The sequence below is a fragment of the Ovis aries genome, chromosome 4 (genome assembly GCF_016772045.2).
Source record: "Ovis aries strain OAR_USU_Benz2616 breed Rambouillet chromosome 4, ARS-UI_Ramb_v3.0, whole genome shotgun sequence".
Lineage (NCBI taxonomy): Eukaryota > Metazoa > Chordata > Mammalia > Artiodactyla > Bovidae > Ovis > Ovis aries.
Window position 1 is genome coordinate 80,522,197 of NC_056057.1, and position 13,834 is coordinate 80,536,030.

The window sequence follows — 13,834 nt, forward strand, 5'->3', positions numbered from 1 at the left end:
ATTCCAGATGATCCATCGTGTGCCACAGAGGGGGACTGGTTTGTGTTTTCCTTTTTCCACATCATTCAGAAATTTTAGTGTTTTAAGGCAAAAGGTCATTAGCCAGATGACTGATGAGTGAGGACAGCTGATTAGTGCATGTTTTTTGGTTCAAGAAAGTGCCCAGGATAAAAGCTAATTTCATCCCTTCATTAGTTGGCTTGAAGCAGAGGGGAATGTTCCCTCATCAGGGCGCAGATCAAAGCGCTTCACACAACCTTAAGTCTCAGCAACTGCTCCCCCCTCCTCCCCACTAGATTATATTGTTGGTAAAGATGGAAGATACATTACTTTTTTTCAGTGGAGGGAGAATTTGTTTTTTTTAAGTGGTCAGAGGCATAGAGGAAAAGGTTCGATGACTTCTTGTTAGTTTTTCAAAAAGCCTGCAACTTTTCTGTTTAAAAAGTGCTTCTCAGCCCTATGGCTACAGTTGTTAACTTCTACAGTTACAGAAATGAGGATGTATAGTGTGTGCGTTCCTCTTCTTTCCTTGTTAGAGGTTTATTTCGTTTTATTTTTCCTTTATTTTTGGAATGAGAGTTTACAATAGTTGTCAGTAGGGTTTTTCTCCAAGCCCATGTCTGAGTTTTTTACAATGTATTTTTGTGGATGGGTCTCTATTAGATCTCATCCATGCAGAAAATATGAGGGACTCTACATGCTCCCTACCTATATTAATATTCCCTGAGAGTATGCTTACTTTTGAAAAAGGATAAAGTCTAGATTATCAGCCACACATGTCCTGCATTGTTTGTGCCCTTGGATGGGAACACAAACTTTCCCTGTTTCATATTTATGTTTTGTTTTTCATTCCAGATGCCCACTAATTAGTGAATAGTTAATTGCTCAGGACAGCTGAGCGAAGTAGGCAGATGACCGTTAACTTTCTCTGTGCTGTTCAACGTGCAGCTTGCTCTCAGCCCATTTGTTCTAACGGTTTGCCCATTGAGTCCTCTCCTCATCCTTTGAGGGGCTGGGATCTCTGCACACCTGGGACCCTTGTCCCTCCTCGGTGGTCCTTGTGTGTGACCCCCTTCTCCAACCTCCAGTGGGAGTATGAACTAGCACAGGGCGCTAGAAAACTCTTGATGGCTCTTGGAACCATTGCTTGTCACTCTGTTGAAGAGGCATCGCACCTATAAGTTGGTTGTGCTTCAGCTTTTCCCACGGTATTGTTCAAACCACTATAAAATCATTGGGTAATTTATAAGTGAGGTAAGCTGTCTATCACCAAATGGCAAATGTTTTTCTGCCCCACCATTCCAAGGTACTCACTCAATTGGGCATGAATAAATGCTATCGTTACATCCATCATATGGACGTGGAGTCCTGGAGATTGGCTCAGCAACCAGGGCACTCATGTTCCAGCCTTGCCACCTACTGACCTTGTGACTGTCGCCAAGTGGGCTTGTCCTCTAAGATCTCTCCAAGGATCTCTTCTCAGCTGTTGAATGGGAGTATTGTGAGACTGCCAGCCCCACAGAGTCCTTGTGACAATTAAGTGAGACAGTGCCAATAAAATACCAATATTTTGTACAATCTCTGGCTCGTGATGAATGCATCTGAATCATTGGGGATTCTCTCTATTCTCGGCCTCATTTTCCTTCTCCTGCTTCTTCTTCTTCTTCCTGTTCCATCTTCGTCATCATGAGCAGCAGCAACATCGTCCCCACCACCATCTGTATGTGATAAGTTCACTCTTCAAACCAAGGTGTCTTGTCAGAAGTGCAGTTGTGTTTGGTTCAGTGTAGACTGGCCTTCTCTGTCAGACCTGCCTTTCTGATTCCCCAAGGTCAGTGTCTTCTCTAAACACAGATTAGAGATGGAGTGAATTGTAAAAAAAAAAATCTTTTCTTAGGGAAAGATTGTGAGGTTAGCATGGGGTGCCACAGTCTTCTAATCAGAAGAAGTCTTTCTCACTGAATCTTAAAGGATGGACTGTCATTTTTTCCTGTTTGAGGAGCAGAGAAATTTTAAACCTTTTGCATGAGTTGGAGTAGTTTTAACATTTAAAATTCCTACCAGAAAGTGTTTTATATAATAAATACAAGCTTAATGCCTGTGGAAAAGTGAAAGGTATAGTATTTAGGTATTCATGGTAAATGATGGAAAGGTATCCTAAACTAAGCTCCTAGAAGTCAGTAGGACATGACTCTATTTTTTTAGAATCCAGTTGGATTACTTAATCTTCTACCAGTATAATGAGTGCTTTTTTAGGTACTTTGTAATAATACCTACCTGACATGGATTTAAATTATCCAGGTAAATGACAGATGGGAAGCTGAAATTGACACATCTTCTAAGAATCTTTTAGCGTGTGAGAAAAGTGCCCTCTTTTTCAAATGAGATGTAGAAGTTTGGCCAAGTTTCTTTACCTTGTCTCCGTCGGCAGCCTTGTCAAGCACACAAACTGATCGTGGACCTATGGTAGCTAAAGGTTCAGAGACATCTGTTTAGGTCACTCCCTTTTCCCTTGAGTCGTCTGCCAGCCCCACTAGACCCTTGGAGGGAAAGATTTCTCTAATCCAGTATAGCTGGGCTTGTGAACTCTCACAGTAATTCCTGCGTTTCTCTGTGGTTGGAAAACGCAGACGTTCCAAGATGCCTAATTTGTGCTTCTATATATACTAACTTTGTATTTCTAACGTGTGGGCAGGCTTCCTGTAAGACCGGAAAAAGGAAAATCATTTTTCCCCTCAGAAGGACATCTGTAAAATTTTTATTGCATAAGGCTCTGTTATACTTGGGTAGGCAATGTTGCATCTTCACAAATTGCACTTAGGCGGGATTCAAAGTATTTTGGGTTTTGTGGGTTTGACTTTTAGAAAAATGAAAAAGAGAAAACCCCAGGATAGCGGGCACTTCAAACATTTGCAACATGTGTTTGGAATAAAATCCTCACAGGGGGCACTGGGGGCTTTCTCTCGCCAAGGGTAGCTGTGGAAGTGGTGTATATCAAGGCAAGAAAGTAGATGTTCCAGCCGCGTGGCTCAGACCTGGGGTGGTGCTGACAGGCTGGCTGCTGTGGGATCACTCGTGCTTTATGACTGGGCAGGGCATGGGAGGGACCAGATTTGGGGAATCTGACCTGCTTGTCCTGGAGTCAGGATGACGACCCCCATCTCCAGCCCAAAGATTTCTCAGCAAAGATTTTATTCTGCTCCTGCTTCATCTGCAGCAGATATGCCAAACCACCATCACTCCCTGCTTTCACTTACCACCGTGCATTTCTTCTCTTATAAACTGACAAGGCAGGTGACATAATAGTTAAAGCATTCCTGTACCCTGGCCGACACTTAACTTTTATTCGCTTCCCTGTTACAGAAAACATGTGTTGCACTGTCTTCTGGACTGTGGAGTGCAGTTTTCTAACTATCCCTGCTGGGCTCTTGGTGGGGAGTTTCTTGGCATCACCATCATGTCATACAGGTCCCCTGCTGGTGGGGAGGGTTTAGAAAGATGCCCCCTTTTCTAAAATTTCAGGTCTCTTTTCCAGTTTTATAGTTGTGTGAAGACTGCTTTCTCTATGCCCCCAACTGCTCCCAAGCAGTTATTCCTCCTGGAAACTATGATTCATTCCTCCATGTAAATGCTTTGATTGAAAACATACCGCTGGTATTCTTCCTTATGTTTCCCAGCTCAGATGACAGAACTATTAGTTGCTAATTAGCAAAAACCTGAGGAATTAGCTTAAAGAAAAGAAACTGAATTTTTAATTGGCTAGCATTTATCTTCTGCAGAAAGCTGATGTGCCGAGCCCACTTGCATTCTTGTGTGCTAAAAAAAAAAAAAAGGCACGGAAGATATTTTTTCTACCTGTCTGTCTTTATGTTAGGTGACTTTCCACACCCTTTAGAAATCCATCTTCTAAGTGAGGAGAAGGGAAGAGGTGTATTTTACATATTTAATAGACGCACCTGCTCACATTTCTTTTACTCTGGGAGTGTCATCTGGAGGCTGTGAAAGACAAAGATGCCTACGAGGCACAAATGAACAGTTTGGTGTTGACCAAACTGCAGAGACAGTGACAGCTCCCCGGGTGCACAGTTCTGTTTTCATCCAGGCTGTCGTTTCCATCTTTGGAGAACAGTTGGGAAACCAATCAGGAGTGTTGTGATTGTTCCTCCCTCCCTCCCCAACCCCCCCAAAACTGGAGGGTTTCACCAGAAAGCCTGATGTTGGGTCCTAGTCTGGGGGCTTTGCTGACTGTCTTGCATCTTGAGCTAGTCGACTTGAATCATGGGAGGACCTGGAGTGGGAAGATGCAGATAAGTCTAGGAAGCTTTGCAAAACTTATTTATGAGCTTAAGAAAAGCTCTCTGCTTATCCCTGTCCTTCTCTTAGAAATTCAGTGTAATGATCCAAGGTTTCTTTCAGTAGCTTGGAGGTAAATGTTTTAAGACCAGAAGTAGTGAGCCCATGTCCACAGACTTTTTTTAAAATAGAGCTACACTGCAAGCAACCCTGCAGAAAGTGGTGGAAATTTTGGAATCATTTTTAGGAGGCTCCAGATTCTACTCCCCACTGAATCTTTAACATGACTGTGACTCTACTCTTGAGTCTTGGGAAACAGCGAGAGACTGGAACTCGATGGGAAGAGCAGCACTGTGACCTTTGGAGAAAGAGCTGTTGATTTTATCCGTTGAATTTAAGGGACACACTTATTAGAGGGGACCAGGGAGAAGCTTGAAGCCCATTCCTCTAGGAGAGGAATGAATAGAAAGGAGAGGCAAAGGCAGACCGTGCTCTAGAGAGAACCAGTTGGCTCATTGTTCTGGCCTGGCCCTCTCTCTCTCTGTTGCCCTAACAGTGCCCCCTGCAGGCAAGTCTGGCTCCCTTGGCCCACTGCTCAGGCCGCCCTGCTCAGGCTATTGTCCTCCTAGAATAATTCTTGCCTGTTCTCCTCACCTTCAAGTGCTATGCAGTCTTCAGTCTAATGATGCACTTCCTTTGAAAGGATTCCTTGAGTCCCATCTCACAAAGATCTTTTCCTACCCCGCACCCCTAGTCCATGTAAGACCCTGAAACACATTGCAGCTTGGGTTGTCCGTGTATGTTGGTCTGATCTTCTTTAGAATAAGGTGATGTCTGGGGAAGTGCTTTGTTCTTCTATCCACCAGAGTTCCTAGGCAGGACTGAGAGGGCTTGTTAATGCAGAGAAGGGGTGAGCTGTTCATTGCTTGGCCTGTCAACACTGGAGATGAAGTTGATCCAGGGCTTGCTGGTCAGAGGTAGTTCCTCAGCAAACAGAAGAAATGGAAGCTTCTGCTTCCATTTTATAATTTACTCACTATAGTCAACCTCTGATTCAAACGTACTACCCACCCCCCCATCCTCTCTGAACATGCTGCTGCTGCTAAGTCGTTTCAGTCGTGTCCGACTCTGTGCAATCCCATAGATGGCAGCCCACCAGGCTCCCCCGTCCCAGGGATTCTCCAGGCAAGAATACTGGAGTGGGTTGCCATTTCCTTCTCTAATGCGTGAAAGTGAAAAGTGAAAGTGAAGTCACTTAGTGGTGTCCTACCCTCAGCGACCCCATGGACTGCAGCCTTCCAGGCTCCTCTGTCCATGGGATTTTCCAGGCAAGAGTACTGGAGTGGGGTGCCATTGCCTTCTCCGTTCTCTGAACATAGGCAAGGTTTAAAGTGTTTATGACACATTAATTCATTTATAAGTTGTTCATTTGCAAAACATCAAGAGTATTTGCTTCCGCATACCTGCAGCACATTTAGAACTGCCAGGATGCTCAGACATCGTACATTGTGGTTCTTTGGAGGAAATTGACACTTTACTCAGAGTTGGATGAGGACCAATTCATTTTAAACACCATGGGATTTGCATAGGAGAGCTCCTGTGTATTTTGAAGTTCATCTAAAAATCAAACAGGTAGGTATTCTTCCTGTGGTTAAGGTGAGCATGGTCTTTGTTTTTCCCTTTAATAAATTTCAGTGATCCCTCTTATCTTCAGTAACCTCTAAGGCAATTCACGGTTTTAGTAACATCTTTCCAACTTATTAGTGTGGAAGTATGTGTGTAATTCCTGGTAATGGGATCCTCCATTGACAAATTGATTGGGATCATGAATCCAATTGTTTAAATATTCCATGGAATTCTGTTCCTTTTCTAATTTGCCTACCCACCCAACACCCAGCACAAGTGACAGTATTCTTAGTTGCTTATAGTTTCTTTTCCTCCTCCGTCGCTCCCTCCTTCGTTGAGGGAAAGCATGAGAAACACAGCAACTCCTGCCATTTCATAGCCATCTGCTCACAGCTTCGTAGCCCATTTTCTAACAGAGGCAACATTATCCTTGGCCCCCTCCTCCTTTTTCTTGTATAATTAAAGAATGTTACCTTTGATGTCTCTTGAAAGCTGCATCTCCTGCTCTGCTTTAGCTTTCTTGATCTTGTACCTATAAATTTGTGCTGTATCTTCATCTCACTTAGTAAAAGGGCTGGGTTTTTCTTTGTGCCTTGCACAGTTAGCTTTAGTATGGGGTTGCCGATCTGGCATTTTATGGCTCTGTCCTTCTTATGTTCTGATAGAGTTTAGATTCTTGTGGAACTCTTTGAAAAGTATCCAGCTTTCAGTCCTTTGAGCTTTTACATGTGGGTCCATACTTTTCGTCTCCTAAAACGCATTGTTTTCATTTTCCTAATATCGTCCCTTCTTTGTGGGCGGGGATGGGGGTGTCTCCTGGCTTTTTATCAGCCTAAGTTTTTGATGAGTTTCTTGCTGTTAGAACGAAATGAAGAAAGTTCTGGACTCATTTAGCTGTTTGTGTTTTTGGTTCACCTGTCAGTCATTTGCTAGTTAATCATGCTTACCAAATGTCTCTTAAGTGCTAACCTGTGTTGGACAGAAAGAACAAGGTCGTTGCTTCCGTGGAGCTTTAGGCCAGTGGGGCAATAGACCAAGAGGATAAGCCCTTGCCGAAAGTCGGTATAAAGGATGTATCATAAAAGATAGATGCAGAGTCCCTGAGGAGTAGAAAACACACACATACCTCACCCAGACTTGATGAGTTGGGAAGGCTTCCTGGAGAAAGTTATACCTGAATAAATACTTATGGTAGAGGTAGAGAGACATTTGCAAAGGCGTAGAGGCCAAAGGAAAACCTGACGCTCCTGAGGACCTGAGAACTAGGGGCCTGGGGATTGGAGCTCACGTCAGAGTGGCAGGAGACAGGCTGTAGAAGTGCAAGCCCGCAGGCTTCCTAGAAGCTGATCTGCGGCATGAGGCCAGGGCAAGCCCTAAGACTTATTTCATGGCTTCTGCGTATTTAAGCAGATCTTTGGGTAACTATGTTTCCCATCACCAGCCCAGAATTTGTCCCGGGTTTAATTTACTTCCTCCTTCTGATTTGCCTGTGTGCAATTTCATCCTCAGACCCTCCTGACTTCTTTGGCTGACTCCTCGTCCTGTCCTCAAGGACATGCTACTGCTTCCCCAGTGCCGTGTGTTAAATTTTCTTTTGAAGACAACAAAATCATATCTACTTGTTCTCCAGCTTTTCTGTATTAGATAACCCTCATAATCACAGCATCTTGGTCTCAAAGTACAAACCCCAAACACTGGGAAATAAGTGCAACTTCATTGCCAGTGAATTAAGAATGCTCTGTATCAAGACATGTTTTAACTTCAGAATATAAGATCCACAATAAAAAATTTAAAAACCTGGAGTTTTACTTTATTGAAAAACTCAAATCCTCTGACATCAGTGGGGCCAGAGGTATTGTGCAAAGGGCCCAAGGCGAGGTTGGGGAGAGGGCCCAGGAATAACAAAGTGAAATTCATCTGGGAAATCCAGTAGCTAATGCCACTGGGAGAAAATGAGAACAAAGACTTCCAGAAGTGGGATAAGCCTGCAATCCAGCCTGGACAGAAAGAGTCTTAAGGGAGATGGTGGGGTAGGGGGGCGAAGGGGGACTGGGGAGGTGGAGGGGTGGGGGTTACTCATGCGTCCTCTCTGTGGGGGGCTGCAGGGCTAATCAGTGGGCATTGTGTAGGTCAGAGGAAGCTCACTCTAAGAAGCTGGTTATTTACTCATCCACTGGGGGGACCCAAATCTACATCCTGATTATGCTCCTCACTTGTGAGTGGGATCAAAGGGGAGCCTGTCTCCTGGTTTAGAGAGGAGCAGAGAAGTGTGCACGAAGCATCCTGGGAAACAGACATCAACTCTTTTTTCTGTTGGCTTTCATGAAATAAACCTGCATTTGAATTTGGTGAGATTTCAGATTTCCTTCCCCAATCCTGTTTTTCCCCTTTAAATAAGGAACGTCATCACCTCCCTTCCCCCTCCACCAGCGTCTGTGATTCCAGCTTACTTCAAAGAATTTGACCGTATAGATTGACTCTTCTGATCAAATGTGCAGTTTATTTCATATTTAACATATAGGATATATATTACACAGCACATAATGCTATGAAATGCATTTTTATGTAGCCTTCATGTTTTATCTTTAATGATGTTTCAAGCATAATTTGTGCCTTTCAAATTCCCCAAATTGATGATATAGAGAGACAGTTGATGAGCAGTTGGAGGCACCTGAGTGCCTCCAGTGTCCCCGACTATTCTGATCAGAACCCTGGTGTGATGTGATTCAAATCTTACTCCATTGGGTACATGATGTATGATCTTCATTTGCATTTCAAAAATTCCTTGCATCTTTTTGAGAGTCTGTCGTCAGTCAGACACTGTCTAGGTCCTGAGGGGGCAGTGTTTGCCAAAACCAGTCATGTCCAGGCCTTCGTGGAGCCCACATTCTAGTCAGAGGAGAAACACACCAAACATGGGGGGAGGGACATCAAGAATGAGACAGCACAGCGGGTGCTCTGAGTCCACTAAGGCAGATGGTGTGCTGGGGTGAGAGTGGGGGTGGAGAATCGTACCTTGGAAGGGGCGGGCAGAACAGGGAAGGCCCTTCTGGGCAATGTTTTTGCAGTTGACGCTCAAGTGACAAAAAGGAGTTCAACCTTGGGAAGGTCCAAGGGGAGAGCATTTCACTTTAAGAGTGGAATTTGTGGATTCCCTGTGGCACGTCTAGGAGCAGAGAGAAGGCAAGTGTGCTGGACTAGTGAGGCAGTGAAATAGGTGAGGGAGATGAGTTGGGGGGATCTTGTAGGCCAATGGATAGCCAATGGAGGAAGTGACATGGTTTGATTTTTTACTCAAGGAATATCACGTTTTTTGGTGTGTGGGGACTCTCATGAAGGAGTGGAGTGCAGAATTTGGGAGGCAGCTCTCAACAGGTGTTGCAGTAGCCCAATGGGAACTGGTTCCCCTTTTTAGAAACCATAGTTGGAACTTCCCTGGCAGCCCGCTGCAGGGGGTGCGAGTTTGATCCTTAGTGGGGAACTGAGATCCTACATGCTGCCCATCCCCCGCCCCAAATAGAAACCATAGCCGGCAGAAGTTGAGCCCTCCCTCTGTAACACATAGTATGGTACAGGCTTTGCTTGAATTCATGTAATTAATGAAATCCCAGCAACAACTTCATGGGAGTTCATTGTGATTTTCTCCATGAACAGATGAGGAGACTGAGGTCCAGGAAGGCGAAGTCAGTTTTTACCTGGCTCAAAGTGGTTGAAACAAGATTGGGATTCACAGAGTTGGGCTCCAGAGCGCAAATCCTTAGCTCATGCCCTGTAACTGCTGAGACTTCAAGATGGCAGTCCAGGTGTGCACGGAGACCTATGTAGGCTGGCTCAGCTGGGAGCTCAGGGATTCTTCCAGAACTGGGTGCTGGTGTTGCCAGCGGGGACTGGCTAGGGATTGGAGGGTCTTGAGAGGGCAGGCTGCCTGCCACGTGGGTCTCCAGGCCTGTACTGTTGGATCCTAGCACAGGTATGCTTAGTGCTACCTCTGTCCTTGCCGTATTTCTGCAGGTGGCTGTGTGGGAGAAAATGAGAAATTGCTTTACAGCTTAGACTTCCCCAAAGATTGGAAGTTACCTATGACCTAAGTGTGGGGAGGCCTCCCGGTCCTCTCTGTGTCTCTATTTTGGGGGAATAAGTGTATGGGGAAACACTGGTGCTCACATGAAGTATTTATCGTGTGCTAGCCACTGGGCTCCAGACCCCTGTTACATGATCTCATTTCTTTTTTCCCACAAACCCATCTGGCAGCTGAATTAACTGAGGCTGAGGTCTGGAGTGATTGTGTGGCTTGCTCCCAGGGCCAGTTTGAGTCTGGGCTTCTAGGCCTAGGGTTTGGGAGTCAGAGAGGACGGCCCCACGTGCACTTGTTAAGCTCTGTCTCCTACTTGTTAAGCTCTGTCTCCTTACCATATCCCTGTTGCCTCCAGACCTACAGGGACTTGGGCCACAGGCTTGTCTCTTGGATCCACAATGGATTCATTACATGAACTCTCCATTCCAAAGAGTAGCCTTTGTAAGTAACTGGGCTTTCACGTGTCACCAGTATGATGCAGTGTCTCGCCCCATCTAGGCCTGTCTGGGGACAGCTCCCCCCACTGCATAGAGGCCACTGGGCCCTCACCTGTCCTGTGTGACACCAGGGCACTGGGCCAGCCTGCCCAGCCAGGGGAGGAAGTGACAGGGAGAGGGCATCCCTTTATCTATAAGTATACTTGGAAAGTTTATGTCAGAGAGGGAGAGAAAGAGAACCACAGTCTTTTCACAGGAAGACATCTTGTTGTCCCACTAATATGGGCAGTTCCTTGTCTCCTGGTTTTGGTGTCTCAGAGAAACAGAAAGAATCTTGGGGAGAAGCAGTTAAGCATGATGAAGGAGCTGGAGGAATGATTTATGAAGAAAGATGAAAAGGACTGAATGCGAATAACAGCCTGTGCAGGCTAAAAAGACACAGGGACATTCAAATAAGGAAATAGATGCAAAGGAAGGTAAACACAGAAGCAAATCCATGAAGACAGTCAAGGAGAAGACCAGGGAGATCCCTTTCTCTCAGGGACCCGCAGGCAGGACTGATATTTGCTGTAAAGACTGATGTGAGTATCAGATCCTATCTTCATAGAGTTACAGTTTAGGGGACTCGATCTCACCTGAGATGTGTCAGGATCAGATAATAAAGATACAGGTTGTAACAAAGCTTCCTCTGTACCAGGAGAATAAAAAAAGTGAAGGTGGAGTCTTTCAAGAGTGACTTTGATCCCCTGAGATCTTTATAACCAGAACAGTCTAAAAATTATGGAAAATTGCTCTAAGGTGTTTAGAGAAGGCAGAGGGATGACTTAGATATTTTTATTGATTCCCCAACATTAACTTAGCACCACACACAGTAGAAACACAAAATATGACCCTGGCTCTTGATTTTATATTTTGGGGAGAGATCGCTTGAAACAACAGATGAAAACAATTAAGTCCCCTATCAACAAGTATAAAATAACAGGATGAAAGGCACGACCCTGGTCTGGGGAGGGAGATTTCTGATTCCAGTGGGGTTTTACAATAGAGCTCTGACTCCATGGCAAATTTAAATCCAGTATGAAATTTCTCCTAATTAACATTTCCCTTCTTCCTTCCAAATATCAAATTTATGGACTCTGAGAAATTCACATAACGCATATGCCGATGCTGCATTTTCTTTCCGCTTGATCCGTTCCAGCTGTTATTAACTTTCATGTCTGACTTTCATTAATTTATGAGGAGTTCTGAACTGCAATCTGAAATGCTCCCATGAATTTTCAACTTTTGGTGGGGGACAGATTTCACGTAAGTTGATCGTGACCCTGGCTAATATTTCAGCCAAGCCAGGGAGTTGGTTTTCTCTCTAATAATCTTTCCAGGGCCCTCCAGTGATGTGTGCGCGGTCACAGTCCCCAAGGAAGTGCACAGATGGGGTTTGTCGCTGTTGATGTCACCACACCTTCCACGTGACTGATAGAACCTGAGCATCCTCAGCGGCTCTCGTCCGGCACACAGTTCTTGCCCTTACAGCCTAATAAGCTCATGAAACATAGATTGTCTAGGGTTTTAGAGGCATGCCCTCTGAGCTAGGGTGGGCAGAAGTTTTAATTCTTTTTTTTCTTTTTTTCCTGGAACCTATTTCCCTGACCAGGGATTGAACCTGCGACTCTAGCACGGAATCTTAACCACTGGACCACCAGGGAAGTCCCATAGGCAAAAGTTTCAGTTGGCATTTTTGTATACCATCGAGGCTGCCTAAAATTCTCCTTCCGTCTCTTCTCCATCATCTAATGCTTCAAAGGAACAAGGAAATGAGTCCAAGGCATGAAAAGTTCAAGTGCGGTTTCGGGTCATTGGTACTAGATTATTTTAAAACATGAGTCTGTTTCATGCTTGGTTACTTGAACTTAATATTTCATTTTGATGGCCATGTTTCCCCAGACTGTAAAATATCCCAGCAATGGTAGAGGCGGAGTGGTCAGCACAACCCACCCCCCTCCACAGAGAAAGAGTTGGGAGACTGGCCTTATAGTTCCTCTTTAGAAATCTGCTCCAATAGGATATTCTTTAAAAATCTGTTCGTTTTGGTAGCAGCAAAGCCTTGCTCCTTTGATGCTAGTCTCCTGCTATTAATGCTCAGAATTTCTGAAGTGTCTCTGTCTTAATGAGTCACTAGGTGAGCGTGACTCTAAGGCATGGATTTTTTTGTTCTCGCCTTCCGTCTCAAATATGAAGATTCCAATTAGAAGCTCTGTTAAACAGAGCTTGATATTAGGGCTCTGACTGGCCCCTCCTTGGAGAAAAGTTGAGACCCTACAGAATGATGTCATGTGGAAACATGGGTCTTCCTGTCATGAGAGTTCCAACACCCATGGTTGGCAGGGACTTGGTGAGTTTGGGAGTGAGACCTGGGTGCAGACTGGCTAGAGACTCCACAGGTTGTACTCTATGATAGGTTTTGGAGTTAGTGACCTCAGAGGCATCAGCAGTACGTCCTATCCTTACTTGTCCTGTATAGCCAATAATACCTGAGACCAAGGTAAGATAGTTCTTCCAAAGTACCTGCTTTATTTGAATGCCAACCTTGTTTTGCAAACAGCCATGTTAGAAATAAAGATTCAGAGAAGTTGGAGCTTCATTTTCTTCCCCCCCTCCCCCCCCGTAGTCTGATGGCTTAGATATTATATGTGTATTTTTTACTTGATTTGCATTTTTAAAGAATTTCATTCTTTCAACATTCCTAAAAAGTTTTTTTCTTCTAGAAATTAATCCTAAAGGTGGCCTTTTTGTGTTCTGAAGTTGAAGGAAAGGCTTTTGGCCTTGGGGATGATAACAGTGGGATATGGTGATATGCAAAGCAATTGATTCTTTTTTTGATCTTTTTTTTTAATGAAGTATAGTTTTATTTACAGTGTTTCAGGTATACAGCAAAATGTTTCACTTATATATGTATATTCTTTTTCAAATTCTTTTCCATTATAGGTCATGACAGATATTGAACAGAGTTCCCTGTGCTCTACAGTAGGTCCTTGTTGTTCATCTGTTTTATGTGTAGTAGTGTGGTGGGCTGCAGTCCATGGGGTCGCGAAGAGTCGGACGCGACTGAGCGACTTCACTTTCACTTTTCACTTTCATGCACTGGAGAAGGAAACGGCAACCCACTCCAGTGTTCTTGCCTGGAGAATCCCAGGGACGGGGGACCCTGGTGGGCTGCTGTCTATGGGGTCACACAGAGTCGGACACGACTGAAGTGACTTAGCAGCAGCAGCAGCAGCAGCAGCAGCAGCAGCAGCAGCAGTGTGTATCTGTCAGTCCCAAGTTCCTGATTTGTCCTTCCCCTTTCCCCTTTGGTAGCCATGATTTTGTTTGCTATAGCTGTATACTGATTCTTGATAGGGTGGTA

General features: G+C 44.6%; 1 protein-coding gene across 1 annotated transcript in view; it reads left to right on the forward strand.

The window, feature by feature from the left end:
- The window catches only part of GLI3 (GLI family zinc finger 3), a 314,174-nt gene that overhangs the window by 99,414 nt on the left and 200,926 nt on the right, over positions 1-13,834 (forward strand). The window lies entirely within an intron of this gene.